We start from the raw sequence: 21,102 nt of genomic DNA, 5'->3' as shown, positions 1-21,102 counted from the left end.
TGTCAGAGGTGTCTGGTACAATCCAGTTGCCTTTGTTTCTAGGAGACTGTATTTCATATAAGAGGGATTAAGATGCACTTGAGACGTCAAGACTGTGTTACGAGTCAGCCAGCCTAGTGTTCCTGTGTAGGTTTATCCTTGACATCAACAGAAGAAGAGAAGGAAGTAAACTGGAGAAGAGGCATGCAGAAATAGGTACAAACTTGTCAAGTATCCTGTGCTTTTTTAAACCAGGATGCTTTTCAATGATTATTTACATCATTATTTCTTAAAATTTGAAACAAAACTAGACGGTTAAAGTAGATGGTAAGATTTTTCTGGAAGTCATCTTTATGTTGATCAAAAAACAGGTGCATCGGACTGAGCCTGCCCTCCTGAAGTCCTTATTCTTCTCCATGTCCCCTTTCACATCCTCACAGTTGCCTGCGTTCTCGGTCTCTCCCCTTTAGCAGTGGGGCATCCCTTGGCAGCCTTCCAGGTTACAAAGGTGTGGGGAGAGAGCAAGAGTCTGCCTTTAAGAGTTAAGGTCTATAGGGACACAGATAGCTACTAACAATTCCAGTACAAAGTGATAGGGATCATTACGATCCGCAGAGTAGGACAGAGGAGAGGAATCCAATACAACCCCAGGGACGGCAGTGTGGAGGGCAAGAAAATTAAACTCTGTCCAACAGGCAGACAAATTTAATTCTCAACAGCCCGACGCCCCTTATACATGTAAAAAAGATAGAGAGCCAGCCAGATAGGCAGAGAGATGGATCAGTGGATGGCTGGAATCAATCGCTCAGCTTTTTGTAGATCCCATCCTTAGGGGACTCTTGGATCCTGACCAATTCCTTTTTGGACATAGTAGGTCTCTCATGTTCTGCTTCTTGCTCTAATTCTGTATGAGAGCCAGAAGCCAAGAGCGGTTCTATTTCCCACAGCTGGGGAAGAACGGGGGTTTGAAAGAAGTTGAAGAAGATGCTACGCTACCCATAATATCCTTGTGTATTTCTGAATCTATCTTATTACCTGTTTTAGGAACAGGCGCCATAATCAACATGGGAACTTTGCCACGTGAGCACATTAATTTTTAAGCCCCAACTCATGGCTCTGAAAGCTAACTCACTGGATACAGATAAGGAACGTGGGAGCATTCTGAAAGCATAAAACTTCCCTGGGAGCAAGTCAAGAGACATAAAACAGGGAGGGTGAGAGCTACAGGCCAAGGAGTAAAAAAGGCGAGTCGAGGGCTCTTGTTATTTCTGCCGGGTCTGAGTGTCAGTGTGGAGACAGCCTGCTGCGGGGTCTGGGCGGCCCAACTAAAGGGAGGAATAGCATGAGAAGATAAGTGAGGCCCGGACAGGTGGGAGAGAACTAGGAAGGAGAAGGAAGCACAGAATAGGAAAACAGAAATCTTCTTTGGCAGAGGGACCACGTATACAATTGTTGAGTTATTTCTCCAACGCTGAAGTTTGTGCGTTTAATGGAGGTGATCCTACTGTGGTTCCTGCCCTGTAGGGTCCCCACTCTCAACTGGAGAACAGCAGCCGTCACAGGTCACTGCCTAGACCTGCAAAGGACTCAAGCAGAAAAGGCCAAGTTAGAGACGAAGAAGAAAGAGTCAGGTGCCTTTGCATCGTCCATAAACGATACCTTCATCATGAACAGTATGGTTCTTTCGGGCAAACCAGGCAGAGCAAGAGGAAGCTGCATGTTTCCTGAGTGCTTTGCTGGGTCCAGACACAAAGGCACAGCTCCTTCTGCTTTCAGGGGTTGCATTGCTTTTGGACTCGGTTTCCTGACCTGCCAGAGAAACCTCTTGCAGTCTGAATTCGAACACAGTATCACCTCCCTAATGGGTCTTGAGGGCTGGACAGAGCTGTTTGAATCCCCATAAGGGTCTGAATGCCAGAAGAAATGTGATTCTAGAACTTTAAAGCCTCCATAGTCACTCAACTAATGGCTCTAAAGTATTGGCAGTAGAGGGCCTATAGGGACTTGGAATTATCATTTTGTCAAAAGCCATTAATAGGTGTTTGTATGTAGGAGGTTAAAAGAAAAATCTACTATTTGGCCAAATCCTGTATACGAATTATTTATTTGTAATTAAGTATGTTGGTTTGAATGGGAGAACAAATCGCACTAAATGGTTGTATAGAGTCTGCTCCTATATAAAATTTGAAAATTCCCTCTCCCATCCCAATGTTTAAAATATTTCTATTATTTTTCTTGGCAAGCCCTGTTGGGGATCTTCAGGGTCTGCAAGCTCTGCTTTCTTTCTTCACGCAGGACCTAAAATCTTAGTCTGTTACCTTTTTCCGCACCAACAATCTGCTGCATTGTTTTGTTCTGCTCCTGCCAAATATGTTTGTGGAGTGGGTCTTGGTCTTACCTGTTCCTTATGTTCTCTGAAGACAAATATGCAATCCCTTGTCATTTACTTGTTTTGAAACAGACGATAATGGAAATTGCAGATGGGAGGAAATTGTAAATGTTCAGAAATATAAAGTTATTTGAAACATAACCTCAAACACTCTATTTTCTCAAACTGCTCTCATAAGTGCTCTAATAATGTCCTCTTTCCTCCCTCGAGTAATTCTGAGGGTCCCGAGGGAGAGGTTGACCCCCAGGGCTGCCTTTCTTCTCTGGCTGCGGAGCCTCTCTTGCTGACTCTGGTGGGCTCAGCTGTGCTCAGAGGGTGCAGTAATGTCTGTGGAACGGGGAGAAGCCTCCCTCCCTTTAATGTTACGCTGCGCTCAGTGTGAGGCGTGGGCTCCACGGAGCTAAAGCATTTATTGAGACAGCTGTCTTAGAATTTGGTCATAACCTCTTTCTCTCACCTGGGATCTGATCATGTGGCCCACGGGACTGGGCCAGGGCTGGTGTAACAGCCAGGATGCTGCAAGCCCATGCCACCTCCCGCTGCCTTCTTTGAATAGAAAGTAACCAGGGCTCTGTTACTTTCTTCTGCCCTATTCCCGTCTCCTTCCTCTCTTAGAATGAGCTGTCCCCCAGGGCTCCTAGGTCCTCCCTGCAAGTAGAATGTTGCCTGGTATTCCACCAGGCTGGGCTTTACCCAGATTGTATACCCTCCAGCCCTGGGCACAAAGCGGGCTGCTAGTTCCCAAGAGGCTGCTCAGCCCCCAGGCAACAGACCTCTTCTGGCCCCAGCCACCAGCTCAGACCCAGAGAGCTTGGAGCCTGGTGGTGGGTGGCAGCAGACCTCAGGCTGAAGCCGAGCTCTCCCTGCAGAGGCTTGGTCTCTGGCACCTGGTTCTGAAATAGTGATTGGAAGACTTGCCTGTAGGCTCTCTGCCTTCCATTTTATTTCTGAGCCTAGGGCTCACCAAAATCTTCCCAAGAGAAAAGGTGTGAGGACCCTGTCCATGAAGATCTGCAGAGGCAACCCTGTGTCCCCAATGTCGGAGTCCCCCAAATGGCAGCTGCCCATTGCCTTTGGTCTCTGCCTCTCACAGGTGTGACCCTCTTTGGGCCATGACAAAACGCACAAGCATAATCTTCTACTGATTTCTGCTTATCTTCCCACAAATACAGAGTTTAGTGGGATCTGAATTAACGTGGTTTTCCTGATTTCAACCTTCACATCAAGATGGCGTGTGGCAGATTATATGTGATTATTATTTAGGATGGAACAGACTTCAGCTTTGTGAATATAAGAGTACAATCTAGGTTATTCATATCTTTAAAAAAAGTAGAGAAATTTTCTCCCATGCAGGAAAAAACAGTTTCAGATGTCACAAGTGTGTTAGACATAGATAAGAGCCAGTTTGAGATAAGTAAAACATTTACCCTGACAGCCGTTAAGTATGCATTTGATTTAGAATCTGGAGTTAACTGTCAGTTGTCTATGAAATTCATTGCTGTAGCTTTGTTTCCCAGTTTCTCTTCTATTACCTTTTTTGGCTGTTTTTCTTCAAAACTCATCTATCATCTTTCCTACGCCCACCCCCATTTTGGTTTCACCTTTCCTCAGAAGCCCTCGGAGATCCAACAAGGCAGTTTATACAGTGCTTGGTGACATGGAGGTTCCATAAAGCTGACTATAAATTTAAAGGCACATTTGCATCCTACCTGAAGTGAATTGATTTATAAGTCACCGTTTGGTAGTTTGGTAAATACTCAGATCCTCATGATAAATGCAAGAAGCAAGTGCACTGTATTATTGCTTCACTTTGTCTTTTGTAAAGCACCTAGTGCCATGACAACATTCACTAAGTAAATAGCAAATGAAATGAAACACACTTCCTTCTCTATTTTAATAATATACTATTCATGCATTTTTTTGGGGGGGGAACAAAGAATCATTGTTGTAAGTTGCTGTGTATTAAGAGGCCGATCTTTTACTGCAAGCAGAATAAGGAGATAAAATGGCATGCCACAGGAAAACTGATGAAGTTTCTTTTCAAAACAAAGGAGAACAAGGCAATAATACAAACTATGAAAAGCCCAGAAATGGTTCGGTGGAATGAGTACAGATATGAATACAGGTCCCGTGATTTCTTATTACTTCTCTTGTTATAAATTAATACCTGCATGTCCAGAGGAAAATTCACATTACAGTTTCTTGATTAATTTTATTAAAAATCTGTTGTTCTTCTCTAGATGATCTGGTCCTTATAAAAAGCCGACAGAGATGTTTAACAGAGCAGGACCGGTGCCAGCCATTTCTAGTGGGGATTGAGCGACCAACTGTTTTCCTCAAATTATAGAAAATTACCACTTGTAGAGTCCACATTATATTTAGCTTCTTAATTTAGGATTAAGCATCTGTAACTCATTCTTAGGACATCCGGAGAGTTTGCAAAACTCTGTAATATGAATACTGTTTCTCTCTTTAGTCCCCATCGTATCTCTGAAGAAAGTTCTCTTGGTCCCATTTGTAAAGATTTGATGATGGCCAAAAGAACCAGTATATAATTTTAGACTGAAAAAATTGAGGTCTTCTGCAATGCCATGTTGACATGTTTTCACCCAGATTTGCCACCAGTTGGCCAAGGATTCAGATGGTGGTTATTCTTCAGGCTACCTCATGTATCCCAACTGGGATCCAACGGAACTGAAAGAGCTTTGGCTCTCTTACTCCTTGGCTTTGGGTAAAGACCAAGATGCTGTAATAACACAAGCCTTGGAAGAATTTAGGATTGGCCGTAATTTTCCCTCTTTAGGCTTCCCCAGTAACACTCAAGTAGTGTACAGTGTGACTTATCCTTGAAATGTTAAAGAATGGACACTGTGATCTATTAAGGATAATATAACTGAGGGACTGAATGGTCAAGGGAAATGTAATAGAACTTGAAGCTTGTGTTTTGAATCTTCTAGTTTCAGTTCTGTTGCTTAAAATAAGATCAAAGAAAGCTTCTTAAAGGCAACGTTAAAGCTGAGCCTTAAATGATGAAAAAGGTGATATCAGAATCAAATTCAAGAGAAGATATTCTGGCTAAGGGGATAGTGTGGCTATAGCAAAGACGCGGGAAAAGGCATGGTGTGCTTCATTAAATGTTGATCAGCGTCCCCCAGTGGCCCTACAGGTATAGTTGAGGCTAGACGAGTTCTGCAGAATCCTACTCTCCTGAATTATTGGCATGGACGTTATTCCTCCTGGAAAGCCTTCTCTGACCTCCAACACTGAATTAAGTGCCTTTTCTCTGTGCTCTCAGAACCTTCTGCCCTTGTCCCAATGTATTTCTTCGTTCAGTATATGCATTTACCTGTTCCGATTTGACTTCCTCTCTGTTTTAAGCTCCTTACAGAAGGGACCTAGTCTTGACCACTTTTGTCTTCTTAATGCATGGATAGCGCTTGGTAGACATTCAATGAATATTTCTTGAACGGAATGAATAATGCAAGTTTTCCGTAAGTAATGCCTTTCAAATGTTTTAAAATTTTTCAAAGACCATAGACTAGACTGGATAATTGCACTAAAGGCATAAAGGTAACATTAATAAGTGTGGCTATATTTTGTAATTAAACTACTAAAAATAAAGCTTACTCTAGACCATTATAGAGAGAACAGAATACAGTGCCAAATGAGTCCCTTTTGTATCTGCCCAAAGGATTTACCTATCAAATTGCTAAAAGGTCCCCTGTATATACATTTCACTTATAAGATGACTTGCTAGTATAAGGGTTATCTGAGCATTTGAGCAGCTGTTTAAGGGGGAGCAGAGCTCTTACGACCATCTAGGAAAAGACTGTGTTGGAGAGGACCCTGGACTTGGAGTCAGAAGACTTGGGACTTGGCTCTCAAAACTGCTATGTGAACCCAGGCAAGCTACTCAAAGTCTCTGATCTTCCATTTCTTATCGGCACACTCAGAACCACACTACCAGTTCTGCTTACTTTGCGGAGTTGTGAAGGTAAATAAGATAATGTAGAAATGAGGTAATAAACTACAAAGAATTCTCCTTCTTCTTATCAAAAGGGTGTAAGAAATAAGCTGAACTGACCTCCTGAATCCTAGGATGTCTTTTGTCCAGTGGTGGAAAAACACATCAGACCTTAGGACTTTTGATTTGATATTCAATCCATCCATTGTACCCTGCCGCCTCTTTCTAATCGGACAAGGAAAAGAATACAGATCACAGGTAGAGGAATGTAGGGTTGTAAAAGTGTGTCCTTGGCGGGATACTTTATCCCCTCTGGTATTTAATGCCAGAGTCAGAGTCCGCCTCCAGGTAGTTTTTGTATACAGCTTATTGATAGCAGCATGAAAATATCCAGTGACAGATTGTGGCCATGGGGATGTGGGGTGCTGGTAGGACAGAAGAGCACTGTTCTCCAGCGCATTTCTCCCATTCTCTGCTCTTTTCCAGGCTGTCAGGGGTTGGCTCTTGCCAGCATGTTGAAGGGCCCGGCCAGTTTTCCTTCCAGCCTGTTCAGTTGGGGTTAGCGGGAGGATTGGCATGTTTACCAATCCTCTATCTCCACTGCCTGTTCTGCCAACATTTCAACCTGAGAGTGCTTTGTCACTCCCTGGTGGCCCTTTGCCTTGATTTATGACAGGTTTATTATCTTTTATCTACCAAAGCCAGAGAGTCGAGGATGGGTGTTTGATTTCATACGCCAGGTACCATTGACTTTATCTTCTTGAAATCAGTCCAGCGCTCAGGAGGGACTGAAGTCTCAAATCACCCCGTAGTTTGGACAGTCTCTAAAAGCGCAATGTGCGTATATAACTTATTCGGTATTTGTCAAGAAGAAGCCCTATTTTGCTGAGCTGTGATTTTCTGATACGCTCCATTTAAAATGAGTGGTTTTGTGTGTACGGAGATTTATAATTCTGATGGGGAAACAGCTATAAAATGTAAAGTGTATAATGAGTCAGGGCTAAGATCACATGCCACGTAATTTCTCTATATGCTTTGCTGCATTTGATGATACTCGGGTCCTCTTCTTTGCTTGGTGATAGAGTAAACGGATGGGAAGATGGGAAGAGCAACACTGAGTGTGCGTCGTCACGTCACATTTTATAGCCCTTGAGAGACAAAAGTTTTCCATTTCAAATATTTCTTCCCAAGATTCTGTCTCATTGATTGGGCCCTGTCTAGTGTATCATTCAGTTTGCATGGTAGTTGGGTCAGCTGTGGAATTAGAGCTTGACAGAGAAACACAGAGCCAGGTATGCACGCATCCAGCCAGCCAGCACTGTGGATATGAAAGGCACTGTGGTAGGCACTGGAGAAACCTACCAAGGTCGGTGCGCTTACAGAACAGAGCTGCTTTTTTTTTTTAACCTCTCTTACACTCCTTTGAGAATCTGGTGAAAAGTACAGGCCTTCTATCTGAGCAAAAAATTCGATTGCAGGGGATCCATCAATTACCCATGGGCATAAGTTTAAGGACTGTTACTCCCTTGTCAGAGGCATGGATAAGTGGATATACAGTCACAGCAGAGTGGTAGGTTCCATCCTGGAGGCGTGTCCAGAGTGCTAGGGGATCGTAGACGAGGTCCCCTTTCCACCCAGGACCCTGCTGCCTCACCGGTAGTCCAGCGTATGCTCTGAGTTGTGCTCGTTAATGGTGATGGATTTTTCCCGTCTTATCAGGGTTTTTGTGGTGGGTGTGGGAGAGGGCAAAGAAATCAACAGTCCTCCTGGCCAGAGTTCTGGATTTGGGATTGGAAGTTTAGCATTTAGCAGTTCCTGATTCACCACATTGCTGTTGTGTTAAATGGACACATTATGTAACCTCTCCAAGTTCCATATCTTAATCTGTAAAATTAAAATAGTGTTATCAGCCCCATCAGCCTCATGGCCAGGAACGGGACCTTGTGGTGAGAGGCAGTAGGGAGTTGGGTATGTGAAACAGTAAAGCTCTTCAGAAGCTGTAATGTCCTGTACATGTAATGTATTGTCATCACTATACCCACAAATACAGATACTTGAGAAACAGATAAAACCTGGTTAAAAGGGTTGCATTCAGGGGTTTCCTGTGGCTCACGGAAGGGAGGGCAATCATGGGCTGCCATTGCAGAGCTAAGCTTATAGGCCCCCACGGGGACAGAAATCATGACCTTGCTTCTAGAGATTGATCCACTCAAGGAACCACGTGCAAAAATCTTGCATGCATTGGCAAGAGAGCCAAATTGATATATTCAGAGAAAATAAGTTAAGTTATAAGCCAGTGGTTTGATGATTGGACATGCATGTATTTATTTTATTTTTTTTAAACATCTTCATTGGAGTATAATTCATGTATTTACTCTAATGTGGAGTTTTAAAAGATCAGGAAAATATAAAAATTTTGTCAACATGCCCACCCCAAGCCACCCATTTTCTCTTTCTTTATCTTTTGTGCTCCAACTAAGAAGTAGCCTGGGGCTCAGCTGGCAGCCTGGCGAGGCAGGAGGTGGAGAATGTGGTGATGGGCACACCAGTCTTGGAAGCTGGAGTTCTGGGTGTAAGTCTTGACTCTCCCTCCACTGAGCAGCTGGGGAGCAATGAACTACCTCCGATTCTTCATCAGGAGACAAGACAGTAATATCCAGTTTGCCTATCTCACTGGGTTGTTGTGAAGCTCTAGGCAAAATTTCTTTATAAAGAGCCAACTATATAAAGTACTGTTATTGCAGCATAACTGTATGTGTTCAATCAATGAAATGATCAAAAGGGAGAAAAAGATACCATATTACACTTTTACAGATTGGCTGCCCAATTTGCTTCTTAGTTAAATAAGCACGTGTCAAAATGCTTTGCCCGCCTAATTATGTTTGTGAAGCATGTATCTAGAGGTTTCTGATCAAAATATATCCAGGAGCTGTATCCTGGCTGCAGAAAGGAAGACAGTCTTCCATAGGTGATTTTCACATTTTATATTTAGCAAAAGGAACTTAAAAAAATATGCTTGCTTTTCAGATACATTCTATCTTCTGCAGGAACAAATACCAAACCCTCCTCCCTCTGCGCTTCTGCCCATATGCTCTCTCTCAATTCTTTCTTGCTCTCCCCCTACTTGCCCTTTCCATTCCCCTCCTCCCCTCCCTGACTGTTCACTGTGTATTTGCAGTCCGGAAGTGGCAGCTGCCCACACAGATGAATCCCAGTGGATCAGTGGTGGCACCGTATCCGTAGGGACCTGAAAAGAACGAGGCAGTCCCTGCTTTCCAACCCACGTGTTTGTGGTGTGGCCGGAGTGGCTGGTGAAGGACTTTTGCTCCAGTTATGACACTTAGGAATAGACAGGGTAGAAACTGCCAGCTGTGATCCAGACACTGGGATGTAAAAGTATGCCCAGCAGGGGCCATTATGGGCAATTGTAGCTCACTTCCTATTAACCCTTTCCTGGAATCCTGCTGCTTCCTCCAAGCTGAGCGCTCCCAGATCCCAGCCAGGCTGGGTATGTTAGGTAAACTGGAGACTCTTTGAACTGGGAGCTTATTCTTTCATTCAACCATTATCAAACATTTACTATATACCAGACACTGTGCAAAGTATTAGGGGAAAACCCAAATAAATAAGATATGGTTCCTATTTTTAAGAGGTTGACAGTCTAGTGAGCAAGACAAAAATGTACACAAGTAATCATGACACGTGACAAGTGCTATTGCAGGGCCGAGCGGTATGGGACTCGCAGGAGGAAGTTCTGCTTAGGTTCGGGAAGGCCTAAGAGGGAAGATGATGTTTGAGCCGCGCTGTGGAAAATGGCTCAGATTCTACCACTGGGAGGAGATAAGAATGGCATTCCAGGCATCGGGATTAGCAAGAGAAAGACAGCGAAGCAGCAGGATGTTGAAGGAATTGTGACTATGGAAGAGCCTGGAGCAGAGTATCCTGTGGAGCAAATGAGAGGGCAGGTGGGCGTGGGTCAGGTTGTAAAGGAGTTTGAGAACAAAGCGAAGGAGATTGGATGCAAAAAGGAGCCAAGGCAGATATTTTAAAAAATACTGTTTTGAGAAATTCTAAGCCTGCAGAAAGTCCACTGCAGCTGTTTACGTGGGGGAGTGATACCCTTACGTTTCTGTTTTGGGTGGGAGCTCTGTGGCAGAGTGGAAATGGGTTCATGGGTGGGCTGGGGAAGCCACCAGACGCAGGGAGGCCAGTGAGGCCGCTGTGGCAAAGCTACAGGCAGGAAGCGAAGAGGATCCCGAAGGGCAGGTTAGTGGGGCATGAGGCTCGGTAGGGCCCTGGGCACTGGGTGGGTAGGAGTCCGGGAGTCAGCGATGATGCTAACTTAACGGATGGGGTGGGGAGATAGTGGTGCAGGAGCGACATGGGGATCTCGGGGAAGCTTCCAGGGAAATGGGAGAGCGTATGACTCGGCTTTCCACTTAGGATAGCAGTTCTCAGCCAGAAGGAGTTCAAGCACTCTGAGTTGGGAAGGGCCAGGGCCTGAGTTCAGAAGAACCGTGTGCTGGGACTAAACTTTACGGCGTTTGAAAACAGCTACGTAGCTTTCCCTTAGCTTTCTCAGCACCAGAACAAAACCAGTGCAACTCCTTTAATCTTCTTTCAAGGCTTTAGGTGACTTGGGTTGAGCTGCTCTCTCCTGTTTTCCCACATCCCAATTAAAATGCAATCCTTCGCAAGTTATACATGTCATTATCCATTTCATGTGTGCTGTGCACACTTCAGGAGAGATGGCTGTGACTCCCACATTGAGCGCTTTAGTTAACACCGACTTTTGCTGAAAAACTAACATTTTTTACTTAATTTAAAAAAATCTTTCCACTAAATATGAACTCTCGGCAGTGTACGTGCCAGCCCTGTGCACGGTTATTTGTTCCTCATTAGGAATCTCTAGAGCAAAGCCTTCTCCTGACTTTTATTGCAGAATTGCTGTTTGGGTACAGTTGTGGAGTCTGATGACATTAAGGAAGGAGATTCCTCTGGAAAGACATAAAATGAGGGAACGACCCCATCCTGTTAGGAGTGCACTGGTAGTCTGGCAGGGTCTTCTAGGAGGGCCAAAGACTGCTTTTGCATTTGAAGATGGGCTCTGCTAGTGTCTTAGAGAAGCTCTTTGTCAACAGAGGGGGGAAAAAAGCCAAAAAAAAAAAAAAATCAGCCTGGGGAAGAAGCTGTTTATCTCAAGACTTTTCAGTGGGAAGCCTTCACTGAACAGAACCTGGCTTCATCATCTTAGGCCTTCTGAATACCTGGCCTGACGGGTGAAAAGATGTGGAAATTTTAGCAAGTTCTTGAGTTGTCTTCAAAGGTATTCATGGAGATGTTCGTTGCCCCATAGAATCCTTAATAACTGGTCCTACGGGTTACAGCGGGCCCTCCCTCCGCCAGCCTCCCTCCGCCAGCCTCCCTCCTTCGAGTGAGTGCACTCCCACTGCCTCGGAGCCCCTGAGGGCCAGAATCTCTGCGAAGGTGCCTGCAACTTGCCGCTGTGCTATTCCTCCCACGGACCTTGATGCCTGCAGCGCTCGGCAAGGCCAGGCTCCTTTGCCACGTGTACCCGGCATTCTGCTGGCTCCCTGGCACTCTTCCCTCTGCTCTGTAGGATCCTTCAATGCCCCCACTCTCTTTACCCTCCTCTCCCTTCCCCTAAGCAGCTTTTAAATAGAATTCCTCATCTAAACAGTCCTCAGAAGCAGTTTTTAAAATTCCCCCAAGAATGATAAATAACTAGTATCACTCTAGATGTGTTGGAGAAAAGTTACTGCATAAGGTGCAACGGATCTCTTAGGGCCTTAAGACTTAAATTCAGCCGTGAGACTCTGGTTGAGACTTGTGGAATGTTTTTCCATCTTGAGAGTGGAGAAACTCTGGTCCCATCATCTTCCTGTCATTGATGATATTTCTCCCAAATATTCTAAATATGCTGGGACTCCTCTCTGACCTATCAAAAGCTTAGGTTTTTGGAAACTTTAGCCAGAAAAAGACTATCGGTAAGTTCTTCCATGCGAACCCTGTCCTGATGCAGTGTGTTCAGGATAGCATGTTGGGGAATCACATGAATCGGGAAAAGTCAAAAGGAGGAAGCTACTAAGGGAGAAGAGAGGTTATCGCCCTGTCACCTTTAGATGAGCACTAACCTCACATGTTTCGAGGTCTGGCAAGTGGAAAGAAGTAGGTTTTTCTTGCACTTCACAGGACGCATGTATTAAACTAAATAGTGCTAGCTACTGAAACAGGTAACTCCCGAATCCCGATGACTAAACAGAATGAAAAGTTACTTCTTGCCCCCATCGCAAGCCAGTGGGGATGCGGGTGGGTATAGGTCTCTGCTCCGTGAAGTCATTCAGGGCCCTAGGCCATGTCCTCTTGTCTCTGGAGGCCTTTCCAAGCTGCTGGCAGAAGAGGAGAGAGCAAGGATCACACATCAGAGGCTCTTATGGGCCAGGCCTGGAAGAGACACAGAACAGCTGGTCCTTGTTCCGCTGGCCAGAACTCAGTTCTCCGGCTACAGCTACCTGCATGGAGGCTGGAAATGTCAGAAAAGAGGGAATAAAGAACATGGGGTTGGTGGTAACCAAAGTTTGGATGTTTGGAGCCATAGGTTTTGGCTTGAAATGAGTTACTAGTTACTTGGGGGAATTAGCATGGTCCACAATGGGCAACCTCATGAAACAAGATCATCATTGGAGTGTTAGTTGGAGAACAAATTCCTGCCCCTTCTATTTCAGAGTTGTAAACTACAGTTCCCAAATAGCACAGCAATCCCCCCACCCTGCCTTCTTCCTCTTTCCTTGGGGGGCAAACTTCCTAGTTCACGTTACGGAGAAAAGAGAGGGTCAGGTAGCAGTATTTCTTCTGTGGAATGCCTTCTTCACTTTTGGCCTTTCTTTTCTACGAGAGCAAGCGGGACTCAAGAGTTCAGGTTCCGTTTTGCCCAGTGCGCAGCAAAAACGCTAAGACTTGCAGCAAAGAGAGAGCTTATTCACAACTCAACCGAGCGAGGAGACAGGAGAACAAATCTGAAACCCACCTCCCCCTAAAAGCCACGGGCTGGGGGTATCTACGGGATGACCAATAAAGCATCAGGGCGGTCAGAGGCGTGGGGAGCAGTGATTGGAAAAAGGTTGGGGACGTGGAGAAGGGTGATGGGAAAAGTGCAATAATTGTCCTTCCCTCAGGTGTAACTAGGCCAGGGGCCTCTGCACGTTCAAAAGGTCACAGAGCGGACACTCGTGCATGCCCAGTTGTGTGTGTGGGGGGATGGTCCTATCCAGTCTTAACTGGCTTAGCTTGAACTGGACACAGCTGACTCTAAGTTCCTAAAAAACAACCCAGGCAAACATCATGTCTGGGCCCCATGAGGTTTGGAGGACATGCACATCTTAAAACGACCTCGATTAGTGAAGGCAGGAGAAAGGGATTTACCCCGTGGTTTCAAGTCACCCTGCTGGTCAGCAGACTGGATCTGAGGACGCCTCTCTGCAGGGTGCTCTGGGTGTGTGAAGGGTGAGCCTGCCCATTACTGGAACACATGCCTCTGGGGTGAGAAGTTATCATGAAGTCCTTTGTACCAACAGAGCAGAAGTAAAGATGAGCAGAAGTACTCTAACATTCTGGAATCCTACTATTTTGACACTGGAAGGGACCTTAGAGCCCATGGGGTCTAATCCTGCTGTGCTCCCCGTGGGGAGGAACAGAGGGGTCAAGCCCTCTGTCCTCAGGGTTGCACAGCCCATACTGGCAAAGCACAGTTAGCATCTGGGCCTTCTGACTCCTAGATCTGGGCTCCAGGCTGCCCCTCCCACCAATACAATATCAGGACTTCCCTGTCCTGATGACGTTATTCAAACTATCTTGTTCGATTCCACTGATGCCATGACTTCCTTGGAACCTGCATGGGAAGGAGACATGGCATCTGGTCCTGTTCTGCTCTTGGCTTTCTGTGACCTTGGGCATGTGGATGAGCTTAAGTTTCTCATCTATAAACCGAATGATTTGGATTACATCGGCGGTTTTCAAATCATGTTTCACGCTGGGAGGCCCTGTATCTTCTGGAGCTTTCTTAGGAGCCATTTTGGAGAATAGGAATGAAGCTTAGCTATTTTATGTTATCAGTTTCTGTCAATAGTTCACTTTTGTTCTGTGACTTAAAAATAGTTTGAAAACCACTGCGGGAGATGGTCTCTGAGTGTCTTGCTGTCTTTAAAGTTTTACATCTCTTTGAACTGTACTTTATGCATTTCATCGTTAAGTCACTTCGTATAGGGGCTGCCTGATGAAATAAGACACAGAGCTGTGGAAGTTAAATAACAAACCAAACTGTGCTACTGCTTGTCTCAGTTGCAGATTCAAATGCTTTTGGGGTCAAGCAGGTCATATAGAAGGAGGAAGGAATATGTTACGGGTTGAATTATGTCCCGTGCCCCCCATCCCCAATTTATATGTTGAAGTCCCAGACCCCAGTACCTCAGAATGTGACTGTTTTTGGAAATAGCCTTTAAAAAGGAAACTGAGTTAATATGAGGGCATCAGGTTGGGACTAATCCAATGGGACTTGTGTCCTTATAAGAAGAGGACACAGGCACATATAGAGGGAAGACCATGTGAAGACACAGGGAGAAGATAGCCCCTCCAAGCCAAAGAGAGAGGCCTTAGAAGAAACCGACCCTGCTGACATTTTGATATTGGACTTCTAGCCTCCGGAACTGTGAAAAAACCAAATGGTGTTGTATAAGCCCCCCAGTCTGTGGTACTTTGTTATGGCAGCCCTCGCAGACTAATACAGAACGTGTGTGCTTGTGTGAGGATAGGTGTGTGTATGTGGGTAAAACTACAGGGAGTGGTAGAGACTGTAGCACGATTGAGTGAGTTCATCCTGGCTGAAAGGCAAAGATGCTCTTTAGCTCTAGCTGCTTGTTGCCATGTGGGAATATTAGCTCAGTGTTGCCAGATGTTCTGAATCTTTAAATGAAGCTAAATTTTTTTTTAATGTGAAATTTCCCAGTTTTTTGATAATACTTGGGCAAACAAAACATGTCTGTGGGCCAGATTTGACCTGTGGATTACTGGTTTTGACCAGTGACCGCATGTTTAAGGAAACAATTTAGAAGTGACCTCATAAGGCAGGGCATGACTAGAGAGTAAACATTAAGAGACAGAATACTGAATTAGGAGCCAGGACACCTGGCTGGCTGTTAGACCTTGAGCCAGACCTCAGTTCCCATTCTTGTCAGGTGAGGAGACTGAACTAGTCGCTGCCAGCAAAGGTGACTGGAGATTCTATAAACATCAGGAATTATGGCCAGGATAATTACTCTCCACCTGGCTATTTCTAAGAATGAGTGCCTGATCTTCTAGAGTCACAAAGAAAGAGATTGAGTGTAATTAAGGATTTAAGTGCATAGGAGTGGAAATATCCCCATGTCTTAGAAAAAGCTGCTCAAACTGGGAAAAGAAAAGAAAACAAAAGAAAGCAGAAGGAATTGCTCCAAATGAATGTCATTCAAAATATTGGCCAAAGAGGGTAAGAACTTCACCCTTTCATTATAAAAATTATCGTGGTGCTTCTTTGCTTTGCACTGGAGTTGTCACTGCAGGGTTTTCTTGGCTCCTTTTTTTTTTTGTCAGCATTTCAAGGACAAAGTGTGGCAGACATAGACTAATAATAAGAATTATTATGTCTGTACTATGCGCCAGGGACTTTACATATACAGGCATTTCTTCTTGTAACACAGAATAACACTTCCCAGAAAATCTTGCCATCTGCAAACCTCCGTATTAAAAAATAATAGGATTTATGGGAAAAAATAGGGCCGAGATAGACCATTCAAATCCCGTGCAACTCTGATGAGCCCAAGCAGTCGTTGCTACCTGGGGAGGTCGCTTGGACCACCTTGACAGCACCTGGGTGGCTAGAAGCTGCCACAGGGATATTAAAATCCACAAAAGTAATAGAGCTGAGAAGCTGGTAATTGTTTCTTAGACCAGCGCTGGCAGGGGTAGAGATAGGGCAGAGGAAATGGAGCTACTGTCAAGGAGAGCACAGGAGGCAGGAAAACCTCGCACACACTGAGAGCTCAGAGGCTGGGGTGGGCTGATGGAGAAGATAGCCCTGGAGACAGGTGCTAGTCTTACATTTCCTGGAAACAGCAAAAAAGTTCCTGCTGATGATGTAGCAGCCGAGCCCCTGACCTTTTCCTTTTCCATTCAAGGTCATGGTTCCACTTGTGCTATTCCACCTCCTCTTGCTTAGGAAAACCCACCTTCGATACGGTGAAAAACAATGTGCAGTTTTCACAGTGCAATATCACACTTTAGTGTGCAGTTTTCACATTCTCTTGGCATCATTCCTCTGTAACCAATCACTGATGGGGTGATTCGTGCTACAGAAAGGCACACTGTAGCAGAACAGATGCATGATTTTAGTTCATTCTCACAACTCCAGGTATTGGAGCAGGGGTTCTCACATCAGTGGGCCTCGGAATCACCTGGAGGGCTTGTTAAACCAGAGGGTTGGGTTTCATCCCCAGACTTTCTGATGTTGTAGTTCTGGGGTGGAGCCCAAGAATTTGCATTTCTAAGAAGTTCCCAGATGATATGGACGCTGCTGGCCCAGGACCACATCTGAGAACTACTGTACTAGTGGCAGTGGATGATGGGCCACATTTCGTGACTTGCCCAAGATTGCTGCAGGAATGGACCCAAGGCGGGTCTGAATCTTGAGCCTAATGAGGCTAGTATGCCAGAGAAATGGGTTTTGCTGATCTGTAAACACTTAGGAATGTGCTGGGGTTTGCTTCAGGTAATTACTTGTACCTAGTTAGCAGGCAGGCACGGAGCTCAGGCAGTCAGAGGGGATGGGCTTGTGGTCCGCAGCGATACATGGTAGGGACCTGGGGAGTCTCTGCCTCCACCTATGGGTATGCCGTGTGGTCTCCTGTTTTATAAGACATCTTTGTAAATTTTGGTATCATTGGCTATTTAAGAGTTTATACCTAGTGCGTATCTATTATAATCCCACCATCGGGCTCATGACCTTCCTGCCAAGGCAGCTGGTGGGCACACAGCCCCAGGATTTGGACCCAGACACTCTGAATCCAGTATCCGTGTCCTTTCCCATCAGGATGCACTGTCCCCTAAAGAGTTTCCTGAAGGAACCAAGTGGGGAGTCTACCTGTGACTTGCTTATGTTTGTGTTCAGAGTGGCTTGTTTCAGGGAGGTATGAGACAAGGGGTTCACGTTGTGGCTGAAGAGAAAGCCCCAGTATGACTATCAGACCCCTCAAAAACTGACTTGACTTGCTTTGTTTTAGGTATAAAATCTGTGCCACAAAGGCGATGTGGTATAATCCTAGAAGTGAGAATGTTGTCCATTTTCATCATAAAAAACTCCCAACTGCAGAAAAGTTGTAGTTCATTACTACTTTAGGGTTCTGAGGTTATAGACTGAATTAAGAATAGGAAAAATGTGTCGATTATTACTAAAGGCCTTTGAATATTCCAGGAGGCGTTCCCCCACCCTGAGAGCATGACATGACAGAACGAGCTTTGCAGTCGCCCAAAGTGTGATCTGAATCCAAGCTCTGTCACTTATGTATGTTGTGACATTGGGAAAGTTACTTGTCAATCAGAGCCTCTGCTTCCTCTTCCGTAAAGTGGTTTAATAATATTTACTTCACTAGGTTATCATGAGGATTAAATGGCTGACAGTAATACAGATATGCCTCTGGTACCCACAGCGTCCTGAGGCACAGATAGCTAGTCTGTGTGCATTCATCCTTGAATTTGCTCCCAAAGAGCCAGAAACCAGGCAGCAGGGCCATCTCAAGAAGACAGAAGTGGAAGCCTGCTGGAGACTGGCTTGGTTGAGACTCCGGTTCAAAGTATCACGAGGCTGGCGGTTTTCCCTAACCGCTGACTAACATAGATACAAAGACAAAAAAAAAAAAAAAAAGGTAAAACTTACAACACTGGAAAATAACTAACCACCAAATTCCAGAATTATAAGGGAACTGACAATAAATACGAGGCAGATGGAGAGGACCAAGAATAACCAATGTAGCTTCCAGCTATGTCATCCCTCTACTGTGCCTCCATGATTTGGAGAGCCAATGCCTACGTCAAACAGGAAGCTTTCCAGTGCTGTGAAGGGAGCAGAGTGCCTCGCTTTCTGTTTTCTCCTCTCCTTCCTCCTACTACCACCTGTCCCTCTTTCCCCTTGTCCCCACTCAGGCTTCCATCTTGTTATATTTAGGTCAACACTCCAAATCTCAGAAGTGACTGGGAAGTAGTGGGGTGCTGGCAATGCCCTAAGACTTGCGAATGTGGAATATACGACCCCCCCAAATTATTCACACCCTTGAATAATACCCTCCCCTTGAGTGCAAGCAGTACCCGTGACTGGCTTCTAGCCAGTAGAGAATGGTGAAGGTGAAGGATGGCTGCCCTGTGGTTATATTACTGAGGGAGAGAGCCTCCCGCTGGCCTGGAGGATGGAAGCCGCCATGTTGTGAGAGGGCACAAGACGGGGGCTACATGCAAGGACCCCAGTGACGGCCAGCAAGAAAGTGGGGCCCTCAGCCCTACAGCTACAAGGAACTGAATTCTTGTGACAGCACTGTGAGCTTGGAAGAGGACCTCGAGATCCAGAAAGGAGCACATCCCACCGACACCTCAGACTTGTGAGACCCTGAGCAGGGGACCCAGGTAAACTGTGCTCTGACTGCTGACCTACAGAAATTGTGGGATAACACATGTGTGTTGTTTTACGTTGCTAAACTTGTGGTTGTCTGTTGGGCTGAGTTACAGTCTCTATGAGGTGAGCGTTTTGTGGGGAGTAAATAAGAGCCCTGGGAGCAGAGCATGCTGGGGATTAGGATGCCTAAGTGGGTTCTCTGAAACCAGAAGCCAGATAGTGGGGGTCAGAGGGAAGTGCCACCTCAAGAAGACAGAAGTAGAGTCTGTGGGAAGAGGAAATTTGCCTGGGAGTTGCTGATATGCAAGTCTGTCCTGCAACTGTAAATTTGATAAGGAGATTCCAACACGGTAGAGGCGACCCAACTTGTGGGCCAAAAAAATCAACTTTTCATAAGCTTGCCAGGAAATATCCGGGAACAATATAGAGAAATTTACAAAATCTTAAAGGGAGATTGAAAAGAAGTCTTCCCACTGAAAATATTAAATGTTTTCTATAGATTCAACTATAAATTTAATGTAATCCCAATAAAAATCTTAATTGACTTACTTGGAATTTGATGAAATCTAAATTATTGAGAATATGATCATTTCAGAATAGCTAATATGTTTTTTGAAAAGAACAGTGATGAAGGAGACTTTGTCTTATCAAAAAATAAAATACAGGGCTTCCCTGGTGGCTCAGTGGTTGAGAGTCCGCCTGCCGATGCAGGGGACGCGGGTTTGTGCCCCGGTCTGGGAAGATCCCACATGCCATGGAGCGGCTGGGCCCGTGAGACATGGCCGCTGAGCCTGCGCGTCCGGAGCCTGTGCTCCGCAACGGGAGAGGCCACAACAGTGAGAGGCCAGCGTACCGCAAAAAAAAAAAAAAAAAAAACCAGCTTAAAACTATAATAATTGTAATTGTATTAGTTCAGGAATAGGCAGGCAGATGATGGAATAGGAGAACAGACCCAAGGATACATATGTGCATTTGTTTTGTTTTTGTATATGATAAGGATTTCATTTCCAATCATTGGGGAAAGTCTGGATAGTTCATAAACGGTGTTAGGGAAAATGACCAACCAATTGGGGCAAACTGTTTATATCACTACCTCTTCCATGCCTCACACACAAAAAAATTCTGATTAGCTTTACATTTAATTGTAAAAGATGAAAATTATAGATTAAATAAAATAGGGGTGAATAATTTTGGTGTTTTGGGGGTAGAAAAGGCATTTCCAAGCATGCTGCCAAAGCCAAGAGTCACAAAAGAAAGGATTGTTATGGTTGACGGTGCGAACAATGAGAACTCCTGTATGGTATCAAACCCCCCCCCCTCCCCACACACAAAACAAAAAACCAAAACTTGAAAGACAAACAGAGAAAAAACGTGTAACATAAATGCCAGGTATTGTTAAGTTTTGAGCTTTTCCTAATCAATTAGAAAAAGATAAACAACCAACTGAAAAAAACTGAGGCAAGACTAAAAAGAAGCAACCACAAAATACACCAGCCCATGTGTTTGCTTTGCTCCATGTACCCTTTTTTTCCCAGAAATCATGATTGTTTTCAGGCTTCCAGGAGCAGCAGTGTTGGGGGTATGGTGCTACTGACCAGTGTCATGGTATTTTGGGGGAGATGTATGGTTGTAGTCATCTTTCTGTCAAGGGTCATATTCTTCCACGTTACCCAGGAATATCCAGCAAATGATTGGGCCTTCCTTTTATTAAAATCATCTCACTAAATGGAGATTTTATACCTGCCCATATTTTTACTCTAAAGAATGCATCAGTGACTAAAGCCCATTTTACTAAAAGAATTATTTTTCAAAATGGCTATGGCTTTATCTTTTTATGATTATGATTGGGAAAGCAATTCATGCTTTTCGTAAAAATATGTGCTGTCCAGAAAGATGTAAAGAAGATAGTAAAAATACCCTTATCTTGCCTTCCAAAGATAACCTCTATTTTCTCTGTGTGAGTGTGGGCACACATCAATCCACATACATTCACAGGAGCATGTGTATATATTTTCACAAAAATGAGATTATGCTTTTTTCCAGTTCAACAATATATCA

The sequence above is a fragment of the Pseudorca crassidens genome, chromosome 3 (genome assembly GCF_039906515.1).
Source record: "Pseudorca crassidens isolate mPseCra1 chromosome 3, mPseCra1.hap1, whole genome shotgun sequence".
Taxonomy (NCBI): Eukaryota; Metazoa; Chordata; class Mammalia; order Artiodactyla; family Delphinidae; genus Pseudorca; species Pseudorca crassidens.
The sequence above is the reverse complement of the archived record's forward strand: the minus strand, read 5'-3'. Positions refer to the sequence as shown.